The sequence below is a fragment of the Mytilus edulis genome, chromosome 12 (assembly GCF_963676685.1).
Source record: "Mytilus edulis chromosome 12, xbMytEdul2.2, whole genome shotgun sequence".
Classification (NCBI taxonomy): Eukaryota; Metazoa; Mollusca; class Bivalvia; order Mytilida; family Mytilidae; genus Mytilus; species Mytilus edulis.
The window spans coordinates 38,169,655-38,195,583 of NC_092355.1; the positions used below are offsets into that span (position 1 = coordinate 38,169,655).

General features: G+C 31.6%; 2 long non-coding RNA genes across 2 annotated transcripts; both read left to right on the forward strand.

Moving 5' to 3' along the window:
• Nucleotides 1–5,267: 5,267 nt before the first annotated feature.
• LOC139499622 (uncharacterized) lies at nt 5,268–9,211 on the forward strand. Its single transcript, XR_011658232.1, has 2 exons — nt 5,268–5,427; nt 8,927–9,211. It is a non-coding gene; the product is annotated as an uncharacterized lncRNA (long non-coding RNA).
• A 9,259-nt stretch (nt 9,212–18,470) lies between these two features.
• Nucleotides 18,471–24,201, forward strand: LOC139498401 (uncharacterized). The gene is made up of 2 exons (XR_011657924.1): nt 18,471–18,782; nt 23,372–24,201. It is a non-coding gene; the product is annotated as an uncharacterized lncRNA (long non-coding RNA).
• Nucleotides 24,202–25,929: the final 1,728 nt, after the last annotated feature.

The following is a 25,929-nucleotide window of genomic DNA, read 5'->3' on the forward strand; positions in this document are numbered from 1 at the left end:
GATATAACTTGGTTTTAGCTTCAGAGCTAAGTTAAGGTACATTGTAGTTGTCATGTTTTGGGATTTTTGTCAGATTTTGGGAAACCTCAAGTTTTATTCATTTGAATGCCTTAAGAATAAATTTTTAAGGGTTCTGCGGAACCCAGTGTCTTGCCTACTTTTGCTGTAAATCGCAGGCTCAACAAAAATGAGGAAAAAAATCGGTAAAAATATATCTCTTGATACTATCTTTTGATTGTAAGAAGTTTGGTAAAAATCCAGGATAGTTTATGAATCTAATAAATGTTTTAAACACTTTTACTGCAGACTGTATGTCATGTTAACTGGAAGAAAATCTAAGTCCATTTAAAAGTAAAATACGGAAAAAATGGATTTATCTTTTTACAAAATTTACTTCTTGATACTATCTTATGATCATAAATAAGCTTCTGTCCAAGTTTGGTACAAACCCAGCATGCCCAGGATAGTTTGAGAAAGTTATTAAAATTCTAAAAACTTTAACCACAGAGTAAATGTAATGTTTCCCCGCAGAAAAAAATAAGATCATTTATAAGTAAAATACGGAAAACAATTGAATTTTATTTTTACAAAATTTACTTCTGGATACTATCTTATGATCATTAGTATATTGTAGAGAGTTGTCTTATTAACACTTATACCACATCTTAAGATCAAATGGTCACTTTTAGAAATTTCTTTATAGTTAACCAACACCATTCAAACTTGATCTCTGTTTTGTGGTAATAAGCATTGTGTATACATGTTTCATAAGATTTGATTGAGGCAAACTATAATTGCAAAATAGAAACCAACTTTGTGACGACTAATGTACTGACGGACATGGATTAAACATACTACAACGCCCCCCCCCCTCCCAAATTGCGGCGCGGCCATTAAAGTGTTTATTTTAGTTTTTGCCATTGTACCTTGAATCGATCAAATGTGTGCTCAGCTGACAACGCGTGGGACATCGGAAATTTATTCTTTTTTTTACACATGGGACACTAAAGTCTTGTATTAATGAATGATTACAACTTGTTGGGACTAGAAAACATTGATAATTACAAAGAAAAATAACATTGGTATGTACTGCGCTGTTTCTAGTGTTGCATTTAATTAAATAAGACCATGTGTGGAATTTGTCTTCAAATTGTTACTGTTATTAATCTTGTATTTATGCAAATATTCTCAGCTTAGTGGTTTCATTCCAAATCTCGGGATTAATGCAGTCTTTTATAAAGGTTACAGAGACAGATACAGAAAATAGGGGCGTAATTCATGTAAAGGTTAAAAAAACGTTGAGAATAGCAAAATATTTTTTTTTGAAATTTGAACCTAAAACAAGATGCTCCGCAGGGAGCAGCTTTATACGACCGCAGAGTTCGAACCCTAAACATTGTGGCAAGTATGGACACAACCTTCAAGCTTGATACAGCTCTGAATTTGGATTGTGATTAAATAGTTGACACAACAAAGGTTTCTGACACATAATGAATGTGGTCTCAGAACTTAAACTTAAAAGCTTTAAATTTTAAATTGGACATTACCTATTATGGTCCAATATCCAAAATCAAAATACATGGTTAGATTCAGCATATCAAAGAACTCCAAGAATTCAATTTTTTATGAAATCAAATAAAGTTCAATTTTGGAACCTTTAGACCTCAATGTGGACCAATTTGATAACCGGTCCCAAACATCAAAAATCTAAATACATGATTAGATTAAGCTTATATCAAAGAACCCCAAATATACAATTTTGTTGAAATCAAACAAAGTTTAATTTTGAACCCCAATTTGGACCAACTTGAAAACTGGGCCTATAATCAAAAATCTAAGTACATGTTTAGATTCAGCATATCAAAGAACCACAAGGATTCAATTTTTGTTGATATCAAACAAAGTTAAATTTTGGACCACAATTTGGACAAACTTGAAAACTGGGCCCATAATGAAAAATCTAAGTACATGTTTAGATTCAGCATAATTATCAAAGAACCCCAAGGATTCAATTTTTGTTAAAATCAAACTTAGTTTAATTTTGGACCCTTTGGACCTTAATGTAGATCAATTTGAAAACGGGACCAAAAATTAGGAATCTACATACATAATTAGATTCAGCATATCAAAGAACCCCAATTATTTAATTTTTGATGAAATCAAACAAAGTTTAATTTTGGACCCTTTGGGCCCCTTATTCCTAAACCGTTTAGACCAAAACTCTCAAAATCAATCCCAACCTTCGTTGTATGGTCATAAGCCTTGTGTTTAAATTTCATAGATTTCTATTTACTTATACTGAAGTTAGGGTGCGAAAACCAAGAAAAATGCTTATTTGGGCCCCTCTTTCGCCCCTTATTCCTAAACTGTTGGGACCTCAACTCCCAAAATCAATCCCAACTTTCCTTTTGTGGTCATAAACCTTGTGTTTAAGTTTTATTGATTTCTATTCACTTATACTAATATTATTATGCGAAAACCAAGAATAATGCTTATTTGGGCCCTTTTTTTGCCCCTAATTCCTAAACTGTTGGAACCAAACCTCCCTAAATCAATCCCAACCTTCCTTTTGTGGTCACAAACCTTGTGTAAAAATTTTATAGATTTCTATTTACTTAAACTAAAGTTATAGTGCGAAAACCAAGAAAATGCTTATTTGGGCCCTTTTTGGCCCCTAATTCCTAAACTGTTGTGACCAACACTCCAAAAATCAATCCCAACCTTCTTTTTGACACACACACACACACACACACACACACACAAAGCAAGATATAATGTTATCGGAATCTTGAACTTATGAGATGTATGTAGAACGTCGCATAGTAAGGAATAATTCATAATTGATACAATTATTTTGCTTGATAATTTTGATATGATAATCTTGCCGGTAATAGCATAATTATTTTACCGGGATTAGCACAATTCCAACTTAGCAGATGTATTCTATTTGTCTATCTCGGAGATCCTGAATTTTAATTGCGGGATAGTAGTACAACAAAGGAGTTATTAATGATATGTTAATAGCTACATGTATATTTAAAGAGGATTCCATTATACTTCAGTGGACTTTTGATATTAGCGATCAACAATTGACTATTATTATTTTTTTTAAGTCACCACCAACTTAAAATGTGTTTAATTTGCCTGTCCGTCTATCCGTCCGTCCATCACTATTAAGTTTCAGTTTAGAAATGCTTTGACCAAATGATTCTATTATTGGTTTGTTAATAATATGTTACAGGTCAATTTTGTGATTTATGCTGGAATAACATCTTAGACGGGTGTGTGCCATAAGAAATTAATAATTTTTTTACAATTGTTAGGGCCATATCTATCTTGCCTTGCCATAAGCCAGGTTGGCCCAGTTATTGTAAACCATGAAGTTCATCATCTGCTAACTTCCAAAAATTGATAATCAGATGATGAACTCGGAATAAAGTCCGACCAAATGCAATTATCTTTTTAAGTATCTACTTGTATGCAACATTTTAAAAAATCAACATACCCCCCTACCCCCTACCCCCCCCCTTTAACCCCAATGTTACATTATAAATTACATTTATTGAACAATCTGAAGGGGAAAAAAAAACAGACAAGACTGTGAGTGAAGCAAAGAATGAAGCCATATTCCAATTTGAAAATAAACACCCTCTATTTATGTATTTTTTTACATAAATTTCTATTTTTGCAGTTTTTAAGTGGATGTTGCTATGGATAATATGTGTTTCCGTGGTAACAATTGAAGTCAACAACACTTGACGATAGTAATTTAAAGTTTGAGTTGGCTTTTATGTATTTTCTTATTGGTTATAAAACAATTCAGGACATTTAAGCTCTAAAGCTGCAATATTCTGCAAATAAAAACTCTGTTTCCAAGGAAAGACTCGGTTGCTATGGTGATAAAACTAAAAAAAATCCCACGCATTTTTCTATTTAATTTGGTAAAGTAGTATCCAAACTCCATTACTACAGTGCTAACTATTCTGTACACATTTGCACTTTTTTCAAAAACACCTGAGAAAATTTGATAATTTCGAAAAAATCCCAATTTCAGAAATGTTGAAAATATGCATTTTTTTCGCAAAATTTTTCAAAAAATATACAAACTTGGTTGACATGCAATCTTCACTAAAATGAAGCTTAAACCAAGTTGTATAAATGTTACATGTACATTAATGAAAAATGCATGATTCTATTCATAATCAGGCTCTAAAATATGGTGATTTAGCTGATTTTTTAATGATTTTACAATGCTTAACAACCCAAAAATAGTGTGTCCGTTACCTTGGCAACCACTCATATTTTCACACTCAAAATAATTTTTTGAGCTTTATTCATTTATTGCTTCTATTAGTCCAATTATAGATAAAATCTGGAACCCCCCATGTATCACATGTATATGGCACTCTGCCTGGTTCTTATAAAGAGCTGTACTTAAATAAAAAAACGTTTTTGATCATATTCATAGATATAAAATTAAATAACAAAACTATCGAACTAGCAGGAAAAGTGAAATCGTAAGTCCCTTCAAATGGCAAAATCAAAAGCTAAAAAAAAAACAATCTAATTAAAAGCAAATGTCATAGTTTTAACTTGACATAGGACGCCGGGGTAATAAATAGCAACGTCCGAATATATGGATTAGCAACACATCGGGCTATAAGGTTTTTAACGACGTGCGTTAGCTAATCAAATCCGAGTCATATACTAAACTTGGGATAATATAAGTTATATACATTCATTTTCTTACATATGATACCCTGAAATGTCCCAGTACATCCTGAGGCGAAGCCGAAGTGTGTATTAACGGATATGAAAGAAGATAACGTTTAACCCGGTTTTAGCCCGAATTTGGTGATTTCTATGGACATTGCAGCAGGAAGTATAAGATGAATGACATTTTTTTTTTCATTTAATATTTTTTAAAAATGAAATTTGGCAATTTGACATTAAGAACTCTACATGTAATCAAATATAAGACTTTTTTGACCAAGAGAAAGAGAAACTGGAATAAAACAAAGTGATCGCTCAATGTTGCGAGCGTTTTGTCATAGACTGTGTGACTTGCTACCAGTCTCTGGCCTACAGTATATATTGAATTTGCATATAAAGTATACACAAATCTGTCGTAAATGTGTGTATCATAAATCAGCAGTTATACATCAAGCTATCAGTCAGGGAATTAATAATCCTAATACACGTGTACTTTGTGTTCAGAAATGACAGGTCAATCAATACCATATATTGAGTCCATTTCATATCATTACAGATCCAATGTTACGACAATGAGCCATGGTACATGTATCATGGACAAATGACGTGCACAGAAGCAGAGACGTTACTACAAAAATACAAATATTTGGGGGATGGTGCTTTTCTCGTAAGAGAAAGTAAAAGATGTAGGGGAAAATATTCTGTAGATTTCTTGTAAGTATCAAAATTATTCTGTTTTGATTATTTAAAACAATTAGGTCAATAAAAGCAACAACACGGGGAACGACTAGGAAAACTAAAAGATTTATGTTTTATTGTGTTTTGATAATACAGGTAGGTGTATTTTTTTATAAAACACTCAAAAACGAATAATAAAATTAATTAGGAGCTCTCTTAGTTTTTTTTTCAACAAACAGGTAAAAAGATTTTGATAAGTTCTCATTTATATAAGTTCCTGAAATATAAGATACGAACACGATCTGCATTAGTGTTTGACATTGGTACTCGCATTGATTCTTTGTTTGTGTGATTTATTGTTCAAAGCATCTATAAATAGATTGTGCAATTTTTGTTTGTACATTTTAAAAAGAAAGAACTACTGAAAGTATATGCAACATTTACGACAAGCCCCTAAAGGGCCGTTTTCAAAAAGGACAGACAAATCCATTTCCTTAAGAGTGCAATCAATGAAGGATACGCGAGAGAAAATTCTTTATCATTTGTTAAACCCTTTTCTATGTATTAACAATATATTCAAGTACCTTTATTAACCTATATAAGTTGATGACTTATCTTATAAATCTTTGATATACTGTTGTTAATCAAACACTGTTATTTTAATGATAAATAATGTCGTCTGAATTTTTTTTCATGAAATACTGCAACTTATAGTAGATATCGAATAGTTTGCTTTGGGCTTGTTTTTACAAACGTATAGCTTTCTTTCATGATTAATTGTATAATTGTTGTGTGGCTATTAATCTGTTTCAGCGTTGTTCTAAATCTAAATGTTTTTCTTTTTACGATGAAAATGAGTTATGTTGTATAATTTCCAATTACACAATTATCCACAGGAAATCAAATGCAGATAATGTAAACAACGACAAAATCCATAAATGAAGCTTTAAACGGCCCATCATTGAATGATGTTAGACTAGTAAGGGCTAAATACGAAATAAAGTATCCGTGAAAATAAGTTGGTTTACAGTATACAATTATGTTATGATTGCATTTTTAAATATTAACGATACTAATTGTACTAAACCAGATGCGACTTTCGACAATAAATGTCTCTTCAGTGATGCATAAGGCTAATATAGGAACTTATCGCACCGCGGGTAAATTACCAAGTTGTGATTGGTTTAATGCTGTCACGTGGTGACCCCCTATGAAACCGTAGGGGATTGGTAAATTTCATAGAGGGTTCATGACGCGTTAATGGTGACGTCATCTATTAATTTAGTTGTGTTCATTGTTTATTTTTCCACAAAACGCAGCAAAAATGTCGAGCGTGCGATATATTCGTTATGCGGTTAACTACTGACCCCCTATGGATTTTACTAGCCCTTTGTGGATATGTAGGGGATCAGTAGCGAACCATATAACTTATAATATAATATAAAAACTGATAAATCCAAAATGAACACATAAATATAGCCAAAGTTGTGCAAAGATGAAAAGTTTAGCATGAACGAGATGTAGTTCTTTATTGAAATTATGTATAGATGGTAAACACCGAATTTTATAGTGTAACTGTCTCATAGTGTAAATATAATGTGTTTTGTCGCTTTACCTTTACGTCCTGTCATTTTTTCGTTATGTTATGTGCAGATACCTTTATTTCCTGACACTGCATCTCAGTGTTATGTCAAAGGAATTATTGTTTGGTCAAACACATGTATGATATGTCATTGCTTCACTTCATTGTGTCAATAGTCATTACATTATGCTGTAACTACTATATGATATGTTATACATAACGTTAACGATGTTTGCCCCAAACGTATATTTGTTTCAAAATAACATTATAAGTGTTTGTACATAATGTATTAGGTGCTTGAACATCATGTAAAAGGCATTTGCACATGGTTGGCGTAATGAATGCTAACAGAGAGTATCAATTGTTCGGCAAAACACTTATAAACTATAACATGATGTAGTATGTTTTTCACTGGAGATTTATATGTATAAACACAACATACAGCTTTTAGACTTTAACATCATAAGGTTTGCATAGAACAAAGATGTTTTAAAACGTTTAAAACATTCCGAATAGCAATTACATTTGTGACAGGACTCAATTATTACCTGACTTACTAGAAAGAATAGACACAGCATAGAGAAAATATGCTGCGATTGTAAAGGTGGTTGATCATAAAGGTTGGAGGTATTCACAGAACATCTAGTAGTTACAGCAAAATATAATGCCTATTGCACAAAACAAGTTTAGGAATGACATATCATACATTTTTGGGTCCAAATAATTATTTTTTGACATAACAAAGACCTGCAGTGTCAGGAAATAAAAGCTGCTGTACATACCATAAAGAAGAAAGGACAGGATGTAAAGGTCAAGCTACAACACACATTAAATATTAACACTATAAGACAGTTCCGGGGTACATAGAGTTTCATCAACACAATATCCGTATTGATAAACAATAAATGAAAAACAAATTTGGTAGATACAGTTTGTCATACTAGTAAAATATAGGTATGTTTATGTATTCTTTGAAGATTGCATTGTTAATCTTTGAAATTGATAGTATACATATATATCAGAATTTAAAAAAAAAAAACAGAAAAAAGCATGGGTCCATGTTCTTGTATTTGAGAAATAATATATCATTTACCGTACGGTGACCTATAGTTGTTAATGTCTGTCTCATTTTGGTCTCTTGTGGATAGTTGTCTCATTGGCAATCATACCACATTTTCTTTTTATGTTTAAAAATATATGCAATAAAATTACGAAACGAAATGTAGTAATACTGCAATAATCGGGCAATCTTTTTTCGGATGCACTTTTATTTATAGATACTTAAGGATCATCTAACAACTTTACAAAACTTTCAAAGATCATGTTATTAGGAGGAAAACAATCATGGATGATTTTGGTACCGATTGTTCTTTTACATTCAACAATTGCTTTTTGTTTTTGGTACAATTTCAGTCTATTTTAGTGATACCCTCGGGAACGAAACGTCCACCAGCGGTGGCATCGACCCACATGTTCCTGTTTTTATTTTGCGATAAAGAGTGTCATAAATTTTCGAAAAATTTAGATTTACAAAATTATCTGTATGATGCAAAATTATGAAATATTTAGAGCTCATATTAAAAATAAACATCTGTGAGCAGAAACTAAACTTATTTTTTTCACGGACCAGTTGCAATTTTAGTGGCTTCGGTCAGCGTTTTATATTATATAACACTTAAGTGTACTTTACATATGCTAATAAGCTGATGCTCTCATAATAACATTTAGAATAGAGAAAAGATCATTATTACAAAGCGTCACGTTAATCTAATCACAATACAATAAAAACTTGTATTTGTACTTGAAATGGTTGTTACTGAACATTTACAGGACAACAAAACATGAAAATGAAACAAATAATGGTAACACCTTATACAAAAATGGCTATTGTTTGATAATATATAACTTATTTCAGTTTTATATAGTAATCATATTCTTAAACATACATTTCAGGGTAAATGGTGAACCAGTTCATACAAGAATACGCACAAAACAGGAGTTCGGATGGATGAAGTATTTTGATGGACAAACTTTATGGTTTGATTTTTTGAACGACCTAATCGAATCTCTGAAGCATAGTTCGCATACTTGTCACAAAGGTGTTTCAACTAAAAAATTTACACTAACGGAACCTATTCCCAAAGAATAAAATATGTAATAAAAAGTTTTAAAGGAATCCACGACACACTGATTAAACAAATCTTTTGATTACAATGAGATGTAATCGACTTTTGAAAAGTTTTATTTCTTACAGAGAACTTCGTTTTGTTTCTGTTTTTAAGAGATAATAACTAAATATCTATATTTGAAAACAAAACACTTCATGATATTCTTTCAATGAAACAGTTGTTGTAACTCATGTCAGTACTGCCATTTATCGGTAATTTGTACATTTTTCCTTTGATGTGTACTCGCTGATAATGTCTGTATCATTGGACTGGCCGTGACATAACAATTATTGGGTTAGTACGGAAATGACATGCACGAATGCAACGCGTAAGGATCTACTTTCCCCTATAATTCACAAAATTGCGCGTGATTTTTTTTTCGCAGAAACGCAGGAGATTTTTGGCGAATAAAACACTTGACATTGTTTGAACATTTTACAGGCAGTTTAGCCTTATTGAACGATTGTTGTGAAAATGTGAACAGAAAATGCATGAAAAACCCGATAGACTTTACTGAAAAAAAATGCATTATATGAAGTAAAACTAACATGTTGAGTTTTTATTCATACGATACCTGGTGCTGTTCAAAGTAGTTTTCTTTTTCTGTTTCTCGAGAAGTATTTGTTTTACCTGTTCAGTCACTATAAAGTGTTACAATTTATATTTAAACGCAACACATAAATAGTTACCAAAAAGGTACCGCTATCGCTTGAGAGAAGCTAGAAAAAAAAATGAAATTTACGCATTTTCGACATTTTTGTGGGACCATCATATACAATTTTAAAAGATGTGGTTTCATACACCTTATTGCTATTTGTCCGCCATTACTTGATATCACACAGGTTCCCATAATATTTTGACGTCATAAAACAAAATATCTGACGCCACAATGGGAAAGTGATTGTTGTATGCGTCAAAAGTTCAAGCGGCCGGGTCAGCCGGGACTAGCGATAAGGTGTATTGTCAATATGACAGATATTTATAGAACAAAGAACAAAAAAGTGAACCGTGATATTCATATGCGGATCTAGGATAAATTTTAAAACGGGGGTTTGAACATGACTTTGAAAAAGCAAGAATTATAAGCTCAAAGTTTAGTGACGTCTATTAAAATGAATTATTAAGTCGACAGTAAATGAGCTTGTTCAGATAATTAACAGTCAGCTTTATACATTACCTCCTCACAGTTCTTTCTTAAAAATATTTGAAATCAATGTGATCGTTTTCATGATGAATACTAAGCGAATAATGAAAAAATAAATGTAATTCTATCCACTAAACTAAGTAAAATATAATTATTACTTGTCGTTGAACTCAAAATGATGATCGATGAAAAAAATCTGCTGATTCATACGTATCATTCTTATTTCTGATTATCACTATGCTGATGCTTTGTGAAAAATAAAGAAATTTTACTTACCGGTATGCTAACATTATATTTGCCATTGTTAGTGTTATGTCTAAAGCAGAATATTATCGAAACGCATGCAATAATTCCTTTTCAAAATTTTTTGGAAGAGAACGCCATGTTTACTGCACTGTGACAAAATTTGAAAATACGTAATGCAGCCTGTGACGTCAAGTGTTATTCGCCGTGATTCGTTCGTTTGGTATTTTCTCCATTGTTGTAGTGATTTTTATTTTATTTTTAAATTACCGATAAACATAATAAAGGACTTTGTTTTTGATACTGACTTTATCACAGAAAATATCGGGCTCGCCCTTCGGGCTCACCTGATATTTTACTGTGATAAAGTCAGTATCAAAAACAAAAAGTCCTTTATTCTATATATATACTGACTACCAAGCCGATGATACCGCCAGGGACAGATAGTCTTCTAGCAGTGGTGTCGACTCGGTTCTGTCAAAAAATCCAGTGATAAGTCAAATCCGTGATTCCTTGATGAATGAAAAGCAAACATTTCTGGGTAGGAGATAAGTGAACTATATTTTTGGTAAATATTCAGTAACAGACAACTTTATCGTTATACATTTCAAAATGTCTCTTTCCATGAGATACATGTAAAACAGATATATGTTGTTTGTATTACTAATAGTGAGGCACCAAAATCAATGTAACGTTTTTAGGGTAAAAATCAAGCAGCCAAAAACATGAAAAAAGACGTTCCAAATCAATAAAATTCAAAATATGTATATTGAATCATAATTAAGACGCAGAAGTCATAAAAAGGTAATTGTAAACAAAAATTTAAAGACATAGGTTGAAATACTTTCAATTTTAGTCTTACAGAAGCTCGTTTCGTCCATGTCTTATGGTATAGAACCACTAGTTTAGGCCTGGTCGGTAAGAACATACAATAAAGTAGTATATATTTTAAACAAAATAGTTCCTACGCATAGCTGTATCTTTGTCAATTGCGGGTATATTTGGTTAGTTGTAGAATCAAATGAAAGCTTTGGGACTTGGGATCACTTTTTGAAATATTTATTTGAAATAAAAAGAAGTATATGAAATTTTGACAGAAGGGCACATTTGTTCAAAAAAAGAACACAATGAAAGAAGTAAAAAAAGTATTTCATCTGGTTCCAATGTCGTTCAGCTTGGAGATGCTGTAATGTACCGGGGACCAGTTTCCAAATGTTTAAAGCAGTATTTTCTATGAAATTGACCAATTTCAACACCCTGAAACTTATTAATGCGGAGAACAACGAGATCAAGAATTATGATTTATTGAATAATCAAGTACATACATTTTTCAAGAGAAACTGTTTGTTGATTATTCCAAGGAAGATAATCCAGTAAAAAATATTTTTAGACAATTAAAAAAAGGACATATTTTATAAAACTCCCCAGCCTTTGGTCCATTACAAATATAAAGATAATTCACTTTGTTTTATAAATTGGAATACTTCATTATGCATTTTAGCTAATAAACTTCCTCATTGTAGTACATTCCAAAATTCTTATAGAAAAATGTCTAAATTTGCATTTTCTATCTATGAATCAATGCATTTAAAATAGTATTTTGTGGATAATTTTGAAAATGTAAGTGTGTCTTTTTCAAAAACACTATAATATTTAACTAATTAATTCAAAGTAACAATGACATAGTTTAATTACAATTTATGTTGCCATGAATTTTGAATTTATATGGTACTAAGGGAGATAGTCCAGTAAAATGCATTTTAATAAACTTTAGAATTACTTGTTTTTAAACTTACCAGCTCTTGGTCCATTAAACATGTTAAATATATAATTATATATCTATTTGGTTATTTTAAGAGACAGACTAATAACCCATTTTAGCATATACGATTGGTGGGCTCTTGTCTTAGTACTTTCTAGAATTCTCCTTGAACAATATCCAAATGTACATTTCTCTTAAAGAAATCAATGAATTTTATTTGAGAATTGTTTGCTTTTTTGTAACTTGGGGTGTAAAAGCGTTGACTGTATTACATTTTGTATGTAGCGCGGGAGCTTCATTCTGAAAATAAGCGCACGATTGACGCTTTGTCTTAATACAACCCTATGAAGTTACAAAAAGAAGCATGCAATACTTATAATAACATTTTTTAGCTAGTATTATAAAAACATAATATTTATCAAATTTTTATTCAATTCTACCTATGCACTTTTTTTTGTGTGACCTTGAGTAATCATACATCTAATGTAATTATATATCAATCTGTAGATATTGTTTTCTTTTTTTTTTTCTTTTCTTAAAGCATTTTTATATTTAACAATGTAAGTTTATAATAAACTAACAATGAAGAAAATACAATTACAATAAATAATGCCATAAATAAAGATTTTCTATCGTATAAAAGGGAGATAATTCAGTGAAAAATCCTGTTTCAAAAATCAAAAAAAAAATCTTCAAATTAACTGTTCTGCTGTTAATACATCATAAGTGTTTCTTTTTTCGTAATTAACTAGAATAAAGCAAAGCATACAAAGGTGTAATAAGAGAATATTTAGACCAAAACTATGGGTATTTTTTTCACAATTCAGTTGAAAAATGTAAAGATTTTTAATGTTTAACAAAAAACAATTAAAATATCAATTTGTATATCAATGTAGTTGTAAAGTGTATTTAAACATTTATTAACTTTGGACAGACGCTAATCTTCAAATCCAAGAAATAGCATCTCAAACGTAACAAATTGATCCTTTTGAAATTCTGTTTTTTACTGATATATGAACTCGTTTTTTACACGTCGGAAAAAATGAAAAACAATGGTAACACGTCTGCGTCAGCGTCGGCATCGTCGTCCGAAGACGAATGGTTTCCGGATAATAACTTTATTATAAGTAAATAGAAATCAATAAAATTTTAAAACAAGGTTAATAACCAGAGGAAGGTTGGGATGGCTTTTTGGGGTTTTGGTCCAAGTAGTTTAGGAACAAGGGCCTAAAAGGGGTCAAAATAAGTATTTGTCTAGTTTCGAGACAATAACTTGTGTGTAAGTGTATGGATCTTTCTAAAATTAAACCACAAGATTCCCCTCCAAAAAAAGAAGGTTGGGATAGATTTTGGGGGTTATGGCCCAAACTTTTTGGGAATTAGGGGCCAAAAAATAGTTTACAAATATCATATAAATTGCTTTTTTTCTTGACCAATTTCAATGGGGTTTTATTTTTGAATATGCTGAATCTATCCGTGTATTAGGTTTTGGAATTTGGTCCCAGTTTTTAAATTGGTCCACATGAGGTCCAAATGGTAAAGATTATTTGATTAATTTTCATCAAAAATTGAACAAGTTTTCAAGTTAGTCCAAATTGGGGTCCAAAATTTACGTTGTTTCAACAAAAATTGAATGTATGGGTTTTTTTGGTATGCTAAATCTAACTATTTATTAAGATTTTAGATTTTTCAAGATGTTTTTTAGATGTTATCAAATTGGATCACATTGAGATCAAAAGGGTCAAAAATTAAACTTTGTTTGATTTCAACAAACATTGAAGTCTTTGGATTCTTTGATATGCTGGATCAATCCATAGCCATGTATTTAGATTTTGGATATTGGACCATATTTGGTACATTTGAATATTTAAGTTCATAAGACCACATTTATTCTGTATCAGAAACCTATGCTCTGTCAACTATTTAATCCCAATCCAAATTCAGAGCTGTTTCAAGCTTGAATGTTGTGTCCATACTTTCCCCAACTGTTTAGGGTTCGACCTCTACGGTCGTATAAAGCTGCGCCCTTTGGAGCATCTGGTTATGTCAATATCATACTTTGACACTGACAGCAAAAATCACAGGCTAGATACATGGTTCCTAGGAAACCCTTACCATGTAAAGTTTATATCTATTGGAGAGTTTAAAATTTATGTTATAGGCAAAAAATGTATTATTCATGGACAAAAACTCCAACACGAGCTCTTCTGACAGTAGTGACGTAAAAGACGGTAGGGAGATCTTAAAAAAACATTTAGAAAATTCTTGACCCGGTCATATTTTATGTATTTTTTTTAAGGTAAAGTTTCGAATAAGCCTCTGATATGCTTTTGGTACAATTTGTTTACCCCACCTTCAAAATGTTTGAACAGGCCTTATTTTCAGCCTTGATGAGTTATCTATAGAAAGTAACTGCACAAATTTTATAGAAATTAGATAACTATGCTAGAAAGTTTACAATGCAATCCGATCCTAGGACGGACAGACGCATGCAAAGTATTATTTATCATCTGTCGCAATGTGATGTTGAGGGTTAAATCATTTCAATATAAAACATTTCATCTCAGAAGTTAACCAACCAAAAATATACACCAATAGGTCACCATATGATCTGCATCAAACTTGGAAACCCTACACTTTGTAGTTAGCTCTATCTGACCCAAACTGTGGCATAACCTTAGTTGCATTTTCATTTTTGAACAATATTCAATTACAGTTATCAATATGGATTTTCTTTGATAAATGTCCACAGTGTTGACGGTCACAATGAATGTGCAATAATATTGGTACACACATTAAGTTCTGAATTTGCAGATTTCAAAAATTTCTGCATAAAGTCAAAATTTTACGAAGTTTTTGTTAAATTTAACTACACCTCTGTAGAACTGTTATAATGAATTAAAACTATAATGTCTTCCTTTTATAATTCACTCTTGTTAAAAAAATGTCATTGCCGGTCACAATATATGGTTTATGTTTGGAAATTTGCGTTCTATTCAATAAATTTAACAATTGATGAAACAAGGGGTTAGGACATGAGGAACAAATATATGGTACACTTAGTCTTGTTGTGATATATTTATTGTATATGGTTTATGGGTAGGAATATGAACAGTGTATATAAGGGTCACAAAACCCTGCAAAAACATATATGGTATACTCAAAGGTGTTATCAGGCTGATTGAGAATATATATATATATGATTTACAGGTAGAAATAGTAAACTCTTTGAAGCAATTTACCATTAATTGTATGTAGTTACAGAGCATGTCCCCCAAGATGAACTAGAAAGGCAATTAAGATTAAATATGGGCAAGGGATATGGTTCTGAACCTTTTTTATTCTAGATACATCTAAATAGCAACATCTTTTTATAAGGGGGTGGGAAATGACACCCAGGGAAAACCCCTTAAGCTGCACTGCAAATGTCTTGCCTGTTCTGTGGCCTATACATTGCTTACTACCGCTGCATATTAGCCGAAACGGATAGTTGTCAAATTAGCAATCAGTGCACGTGCACCTCTCTTCATTTTCAACACGGCAAAAAAGAAAATGTTTTGATTTTAGGCTGACATATAGAATTATGAATATTGGACCTTGACTTTTTATTTGACCTTAAAGGTAAATATCATCAAGGTCAAATATAAAGGCAATTATCCAGTATACAACACATCATATTGAGGAAAAAACGCACCTCGATAGCAGCCACTGTACATTTGTATTTGAGTACGCAAATGTTTTCTCTTAACTAACTGAAATATCAACTAAAGTGACACAAACTTGTCAATCAATGAAAGCTTGAGTAGTTAAACATCATGTCCAAGGAGGGATAAATAATTTACCTAAATTAGCTTAATATTTGAGTTTAAAAAGTACACGTATTTGAATACCAATATTGCGATAACCAAAACAAAACAACAATAAACACAGACGTAGAAAGCCTTGTTAAATTTCATAATGTAACAGAAACATAAAAATACTCAGAAATCTTCAAACGGAAAGATAATCCCTTCGAATATATTGATAAGTCGTTCTACAACCAAAATGAAAACTGTGCCAGCTTTATAACATCAAATACGAGAATTCATGCTTGGATATCTGCTCTCGGAGATCTTATATATAACAAGGAAGGCACTGGTTTTGATGTGGTATGGATTGATAAGAAATCTGAAAATGAGGAAATTATACAAACTGAAAATTGTTTGTTGATGACTTTCTTTACAAAGTCTTTATATATCTTACAACTGGGATAATGTTGATCCAAGGTAAAGATTGGGAGTCATTTTGCGATACAAAATTTGAAACCTGTAAACAACTCCTAGATTACTTAATGAGTAAACTAGACAAAGAAGGAAGAGATAACTTTGTAAGTGTAACTAAAAATGACACCAATACTGACATGACTGAAGAAACAAATCCAAAAATTCTTCTTACATGTACCAGTTCAATGACAAATTCAGAGAAAGATGATGAAAATCACAAGACTGAAAATAAAGATAAAACCATGAGTAAAAGTGAGAAACATGGTATGGTTACAAATATCACAAATAAAGATGAAAATTATATAAATTTACCAGAACAGATTGATTCAAATGCAGTTCTAATGATCAACAACAGGCTAGACATTTTTGAAGAATCTTTAGTCAAAGTCACTTCAACTCTTGCCAACACAATAGACATTTCAAGAACAAATCACACAGATACTCTGCAGGAACTTCGAAAAATCAAAAAAATCAAAAGGTCCATGATGTGGAATGAAAGGCGGCTGTCTGTCTGAATTTGGCTCTATAAAAGTAAACTACAATCCATTTCTGATGTTACCATGTCTATTGATTTCATTGTATAAATCTCCAACATTCGTTTCATATGAGTCAGATAATCAATAGTTATCAAAGGTACCAGGATTATAATCTAATACGCAAGACGCGCGTTTTTGTCGAATAAAAAAAGTTATAAAGCATAACAATCACAAAGTTCACGAGCATTGAGGACCCAAAATTCCAAAATGTTGTGCCAAATACGGCTATGGTAAGATACTCCTATAACTATCAGCATCATTTTCCCGTCTTCTGTTGAAAACATTTTCATAGACTACACACCCAATTTTTGCCGTGATTAAAAAGTCAATATGACGTCATTACCTCAACGAAAATTTAAATGAACCATGGTCAGTATTAAAGTTATACATGTTTTGGTATATGATGTATAATAATGCAATGTCTTGATTAAACCCACTACTGGACGAAAAAACAACTGTCCATACCAGTAACAGTCGTTGTACGACTGTCTTAGTCTGTAAAAGACAAGTAATGACTGTCAAATCTGTCATATTTCGTTGCAACAGTTCATTTATGTCTGTCCCAACTTTTCTACGGGTTGTGAAAGTCAAAAAATGCTACCATCAGTCATTTCAGAACTGTTGCAGTGGTTTACGGTGTTGTCACAGTCAAAATATATTTATTACAGTCTTTCTAATAGTTGTGGCAGTTGCATAATGTCCGTCCCAACCTTTTAATAGTTGGGACAGTTAAAATTTGTTTGTGTCAACTATTCAGACGTTGATGCAGCCAAAAAATGTTTGTCACAACGTTTTTAGAGTTGGGACAGTTGTTAAATGTTTGTTACAACTTTCTAAAGGTTGGCACAGTCATTAAATGTTTAGAACAACTTATAAAAGGTTGACACAGTCGTTAAATGTTTAAAACAAACACTTCATAGGTTGATACAGTCGGTAAATGTTTTAATACAAATATTTTAGCGTAACGGTAGTCCATCAGTGTAAAAAAAAAATCACGTCTCACCCGGCTCTCAAGATTTGATTTTGTTGTGAAATAGTCCATTACTTATACTATTATCGTCTATCGTGCGATTGTAAACTTGTTTTGCTGTTTATTCACTTATTTTGCGATCGTTGTTTGTCTTTTGTCGTTTTCCATTTATTGCCGTAGCATTGTCCGTTCATTTTTGACAGTCATGTGCGTTTGACTTTAAATAATCCTTTTGATATCCTTACTTTTTATTTTATAATATCTGTTTTATAAAATTTTCGTTCATAACTGGTTTTAAAAACCAGAAGCTTTCGTTTAAAATAGAGTTTTAATATTATTGCAGAAGAATGAGAAGATGATAATGGATTCATTCAAATTCATATTTGATAAATTCTGCGCAATAGAAAAATGTACAAGGGTGCACCTGAAATAAATTTAAAGATTATGACTAAGTTACCAATATTGTACAGCATAATAAACCCGTTTTAATTCGAATTACATCAAGAGGGACATTTCCGATGATTAAAAAAATAATTAGTAAAATCTGTCAAGTTTCATTAAAAACGGAAAACAATTCTTCACCGTAAACGATTTATCCACTTTAATTTCTTGTCGGCAAAAAAACAAAAAAACCGGGACCTCAGGTCGGCAAACTATATTTTTACACAGGTAACTACAGATGTTAGACCACATGTTCAATAATCTGAGCTGGAAAATACAATCGGTGAGTAGAAATTATCAATATTTTCAAGCATGTCTATCGAATAATCATGGATTCATAATTTTGAAGGGAAAATGTGCACATTTGTCGGCTTACAGACCTTACAATGTGTTCTCATTGGCGGATCCAAAAGGGGGGGGGTTTCCAAGGGTTCGAACCTCCTTTGTTTTGGCCGCTCAATGCATTTAAATGGGGACATATAGTTGGACCCCCCCCTTTCCCCCCCTGTTTCGTTCTGGGTTGGACCCCCCCCCCCTTTTTTTAGAATGGCTGGATCCGCCACTGATCCTACGGAATCTTTATTGAGATACTCCGATAGGCTATATATAGCTATGAATCGACGTTCTATATTACAACACTCGTGCATAGTTGCATGTTCCAGGGAAAATATAAGCTTTGAGCCACCTTTAAGCTTCAATGTTAAAGTTGTGCTTCATAATAAATCATTGAAAGTCATGAAGGACACCGTACCCCCCCCCCCTATTATCATGTGTATGTCATTTATTCCCTTAATTATTTTGCATACATCACCCTGAGTGGAATACATAAAAGGTTACTCTATATCTTCCCCTTTTTTGTGGGAATAATTTGGTCGATTATATAGGGAATCACTCAAGCATGACTGGATCCGTGCCCCTAAGGGCAGTCAGGGGCCCTGTCCCTTATGAAAAGTTCTGGATCTGCCACTGACCATGCTGACCTATACCATGTATACATCATGTAGTGTACATATTCTATGTTAATGTATTGCTAACTCGGGTCATAAATTTGCATGAAATACTTGTCACTGGACAATTTATAACCAACAACCAACCGACCTTTACATGTACGTATCCATATAAATGTGTTTCTTATCATGCTTATGCTGGATTACTAGTATTTCCTTAGTTTTGCTTTATCAGCTGATAGTTTTTGTTCTATTTAGAATGCATTGTGACGTAACGATTTCGATAAAAAAAAACATGCATAGTACAAACACATGATTTGATCATAAAATGTTAAGAAAATTATTAACTTTAAGATTAAATAGTGACTTATTTAGCAAGTGTCCATTTTCATTTAGATTTTAAATAATTCTAAAATTATGGACAACAAAACATTAATATATTTGATAATAGCATGCATATGCCAGGCATTGAAAGTGAATAAATATTTTAAAAATGGTTTACAATAGCATTAATCATCAAAATAAAACAATATTATTAAATTAATGTTCCTGAAACAAGGCACAGAGTCATAAACAGTTGCCATTTAAACACAGTTGATTAAACAAATTGTGCTAATTCAATTAGTAATTGTTTTATCATGTACTATATTGTTTAAAAAACACATATTAAAAGAGCAAAGCTAGCATCATAATTTTATTCTTTTTAGATTTAACATAGAATTTATATTAAATCACTATAATTTGTTAATACTTTGAACCCAAACTATATATTTTCATGTGAAATTTTTATATAAATTGTGCCCTGTTAGCATTGTTTTTCAAAATTCATTTGTGCCATACATGTTATCTAACAAGTAGTAACATTCAATGGTCATTATATTTATTCCGCAATGATTAAGGACCTTCTAATCATAATTCATATATATTTTTCGACACGCATTCAATTGTGTTTTGGTTACTTTATTGTTGCCTATTAAACTGTTGGGTTGATGCATCATTGATATATCCCACATCTCCTTTGATCAAGTGCATTCACATACGACTGCAGATTTTTTGCATTTTTTACATAATCATGATAATTATTTTATGTAAACATTCAATATGTCAGGAAAACATAACAAAAAAATCTATCTGTATGTATATTTTTTTATGTTAACATGGTATAAACTTTTTTAAAGTATTTTATCATTGTTTATGAAGCTCAAAATATTTTTTTATAGATATAGTATTATCCAGTAAGTTCTCATAAAATTTACTGTGTTAACTGCATTGTATGTGTTGTATCTACTAATTTAGTCTAAAACAATTTGTTTTTTATTCAAATTCAAAATTAACAATTAAAATATTTGTATTAATATGACCATGCAAATGTGACATTAAAATAGGTAATAATCAGGATGTTAACACTGGATATGTGATAGGTAATAATCAGAAATTCTTATATACATGATCTAGCTAATATACAAATTAAGACACAATAGTTTATTGCCCTGGGGGATGATATTTAATCTGTCATTGGTATAATGATACAATTTTATAATAATGTTCACAAATTATCATGATTAAAATTGTCCTCTTCAAAATTTTGATAACTTTTTCAAAACAAATTATAATTTAAGAAAAATATGAAACAGCAGGATATATATTATTTTGGATATTAAAATGCAAATTTTAAAAGTAATCTGAATATTGATTTATTAAAATAAAATTGGGTAAATAACTAAATTAAATAAAAAAGTGAGCTGCAAAGCATTATTTAATGCAAGCTGTTATAACAAATGAATAAGTAAAAAGTATTCAGGGTAACACAAAAGATGTAAAAATTATTAAACTCGAGGATTTAAAACATTAACTGGGATGGTTAAGTCTTGGAACAATATTTTTACATCACAAAGGTTTATTCATTATATGCACTGGACAAAGGTAAAGTCAATATCACAGAGCTCCAGATAAGCTGCGTATTTGCGTGATCACGCAATACAAATAATAAAAAACCCAATGCAATTGCCCATGGCAGAGTTCAATAACCCAATTAATTCAAAGGAAAACCCAATTATATTCCAAAACCATGAGTCCTCAACCCTTTTATTGACTACCATTTGCGTTATTTACCCTTATCTGTTTACAGTCGTCGCGTAAACTATTTTTATAATATTTATAATTGGAAATTTCCTTTCGTTCTAAAAATAGATCCCTGCATCAAGTAGCTGAAATGGGTCCCTGTTGCTTAATAGGTACACGTGTTTTTGAAAACATTTCGATCTTCTCGGCGTTTATCCAAATAGCATGTGTCATGAAGTCATATTTTTTTCGCATTGCTAGGGATTTATCATAACATACATTGAATTAAAACAAAAGTGAACGTCCGGTAAAAATATTGAATAGAAGCATGCTTTCTGCTTCTTTTGAAAAGCTTAGGGAAAGTTATGATGATAACAAGACTCAGCCAGTGTTTTTAGGAAGCGTCCATCGAACAAACAGGCGTGTGTGCGTACCTTAACGAGAACATTGCTAATAAAAGCAGGGTTTCCTCAAAAACGAAATCAGTTGAAAAAAGTGAATGGCCAAATCAATTAGGGAGCTACCATTTGATTTTTATGGGGGGGGGGGGGGGGGGTTATCCTGACTTTTTTTTACCTAAATTGTCATCCTGCCTTTTTTTTTTTGCAAAGTGTCTCATCCTGCCTTTTTTTTTTACTCAAAACTAAAAAAACTATTTTTTTTTAATTTTCATCCTAGCCCGCCCCCCCCCCCCCCCCTACAAATCAAATGGTAGCTCCCCAGCAAGGTTATGACAGATCAAGTATAATTAGAGTTTATATACTATTTTTTTCATTTTACGGTTAATTAATGAATACACACACAGGCACTGGTCTCAGAATTTATTATATAAAGGAATATCAGACGAGTGCCTGTGAATACACATATATATCCGGTTTTTTACAGTTTATATGAGAAAATACAAAACTGGCAGAAGGTTTGAAATGGAACACAAATTAAACCTACAATTGCTTCTCAGTCAATAAACCAAATAAAACAGCTAGCAAATAACCCTAACCCTAAACCAAATAAAACAGCTAAACAAAGAAAGAAACATATTTAAGATGGAAAAAAAATCTGGGGTTGATATTGCCTAAATATTCAATATTGTGTTGATGAAAAAACCCAATACACTAAGGAGCTTGGTGGTGAAAAACCCAATTTGATATTAACATGAGGGGTGAATTGGAATTGATAATGCAATCAAAAAACTTTATCACCCAATTATATAAGAAAATGGTGGGTAAAAAACGCAATTTGTGAATTCTTATCTGGAGCTCTGATATCATCTACATGTATATAGTAACAGGACATTTATTTATTTTATTTTTTCGTTCCTTAAACTTTTCTTTGTCATGTTTGTAGTATCAATATATTTCATATTAAATCATAAACATAATTAAAATATACAATTATAAAAGGTATGTTCCCTATTGGAATTTTGAAAACAAGGATAATTAAAATAAACAAAAGAAATAACTAGCTGTTGTGTTTTAGAGAGGAATAACTATGTCCATGATGTCTGACTTTAAAGAATTGATGAAAAAAAGTATGGTGTGAGCCTCAATGAGACAGTAACCCTTCAATGAAAGTACACAATCACACTTAACAAATCATTAATGCAGGAAAAAAGACAACACTAAATAGAATTTAGACCCCCTTAAAAGATTTATTTTTCTTGTTAATAGGGACTTGAAAATAGAATTGTATTAGTGCTAGAATTTTTTGGTCAATCAAATGAGAAGTGCTAGTTTTATCTAGGTAAATACAGTTATTGTAATTAACTTTCTTATTATTGCACAATGTATATACATGTAGTATTATATATTTATTATTAGTTAAACATTTACTGCACTTGAGTCTAAATGTATATTTTATTTTGTAGAATCATACTGAATATGTATTGGTTTGACCATGATTCCCACTTTAATAGAATATGACACCTGCTAGTACATGTGCACTTTGATGCATAGAAAATATAGATGTCACTGAGTCGCTGTATAGCTGCAAATTGTGAAACAATGGATTAATTCATTATTTAATGCTAGTTATCTATTGTTTTTGGAAATTATGAATATGGCGTGCAGTATTATTCCATGATGATAATGTGATGTTCTGATTAAATTGGACAAGAAGAAAATTGTGCCTTGTACAAATAGGAAAATTACAAATTGTATTAAAGAAGGACCACATTACTGGAGGACTAATTACCATGATTACCTTGGATTATCATGATCAATTGTGAATTTGGAATAACAAAATTTCGTAGTTGCAGTGAATATTAATAGTGCAATCATACATGTACATTATTTCTGAATTCCATGAATACCCAGGATAACTATTCATTTGAAATAGCAATTTGGAATAATGAAAATGCATAGTTTCAGTGAATACTACTAATAATAGTGCATCATATCTGAATTCATGAATACTTTTAATTAGTGGATAATCAGTCATTTTAATATAATAACAATATGGATAATGTCAATTTCTAGTTTCAGTGAAATTAACAAAACAGTACATGTATATCACATCTGAAGTTTATGTTGGCATTGCAATTGTTAACTACCGCCAGCATGTCCAGGGTGTGTAAAAAGATCTTAACCAACTATGAGGGTCTCGTGCAGTCCGTGTCAATTGTTTAGAGTCAAATGACTGCTTGCTGTACTTAAATTATTAAAGTCTGAATTAGAATTAAATAAAAATCTTAATTAGCATGATTAGTCATGTTAGTGGCCAAGTGTTCATGGTTTTTGAAACAAATAAAACATGCACGTACATTAAAGTATAATTTTATTATCCCTCCTGCAACAAAAGTTGAAGTACATGCATGCAAGCCAAGAAATATGTATTACAATCTGGCAGTGGCTACAGCGTACGGTTTTGTATTTAAGCTTCACCAGATACATTTTTGAAGCTGAAATGCCTGGATACTTCCTTTAAAATGTTATGAAGTTTCTGTTATTGATTTGTTCATTGCACTTCACCTAGTTTTCATGGTACACTACATGTACATGTAACTATTTACAAAAAAATATTACTGTTTGAACAGTCACAGTGAAATACACTTGAAGTCTTAAATGTATAACGTATGTATATTAATTGAGTTACTGGATTAATTATTATGGTATTTTGAAAGGTGTACATGTCTCAGTGCCTGTCAGGCAGGGTTGGCCTGATCCTGACTTCATTTCATGGATCAGTGATTAAGGATCATTAAGGTTACATGTACTTTAGTTACATGTAATTTGTCAAGTTTGTTTCTCACACATGTTTAAAAATACTACAAGCAGTAGGAAAAGTAGGTCAACTATATTTGGTTTATGAAATGAGTGTAAGGTGAATATGTCTAATTGCAAGACTTACATGTATCAGACTTTGACCCCAATGAAAATGTCATGGTTCATTGAACAATGCTTAGTTTTTGTGGTTTGATCTATTTCCAAATGTTTCTCAGATGCCTCAGTATAAACTACATGTACATGCAAGACATGTATAGGATCACTATTTTTGGCATATTATTGGATATTCATAAGTTAGTTTTCATGGTTTGGATGTTAAGAATGTTAAATCTATTTCACAGTATAAATCACTAAATTTTGGGTATCATGGGTTTATAAGTCAGTTTGTAGGATGTACATTATCTGTCTGGCATGGTTAATTTGACTGCAACTTCATTTTCAAAGGTTAATGAAAATTGAAAGTTTGTGTGATACTTGTACATGTAGTAAAACCTTCATACATGTAGGCAAAGCAGAGATGACATTTCAGCATTTGCACAGTCACTCTTGTTTACATCTGACACCAGTGATCATGTCTACATCTTGATTATACACATGTACAGTAGCTGCTTTTTGATAACAAAAGTCTGACAACTATTAACAATTGTTATAATTCATTTGATAATACTAGGTATTTTAGTCTTGTATAACATATAAAAAAGAAGATGTGGTATGATTGCCAATGAGACAACTATCCACAAAAGACCAAAATGACACAAACATTAACAATTTAAGGTAACCGTACGGCCTTCAACAATGAGGAAAGCCCATACCACATAGTCAGCTATAAAAGGCCCTGATAAGACAATGTAAAACAATTCAAACGAGAAAACTAACGGCCTTATTTATTTTAAAAAATGAACGAAAAACAAATATGTAACACATAAACAAACGACAACCACTGAATTACAGGCTACTGACTTGGGACAGGCACATACATAAATAATGTGGCGGGTTAAACATGTTAGCGAGTTCCCAACCCTCCCACTAACCTGGGACATTGGTATAACATGTATACTGTATGATAACCAGAATAAGGAGATGTGGTATGAATTTCAATAAGACAACCATCAACCGTAAACCAAGACGGGGTTCTCCATGGATGAAAATTGAACGATGGAGGAACTTCAAGTAATTGTTAGTAACTGTACATCCTTCAACA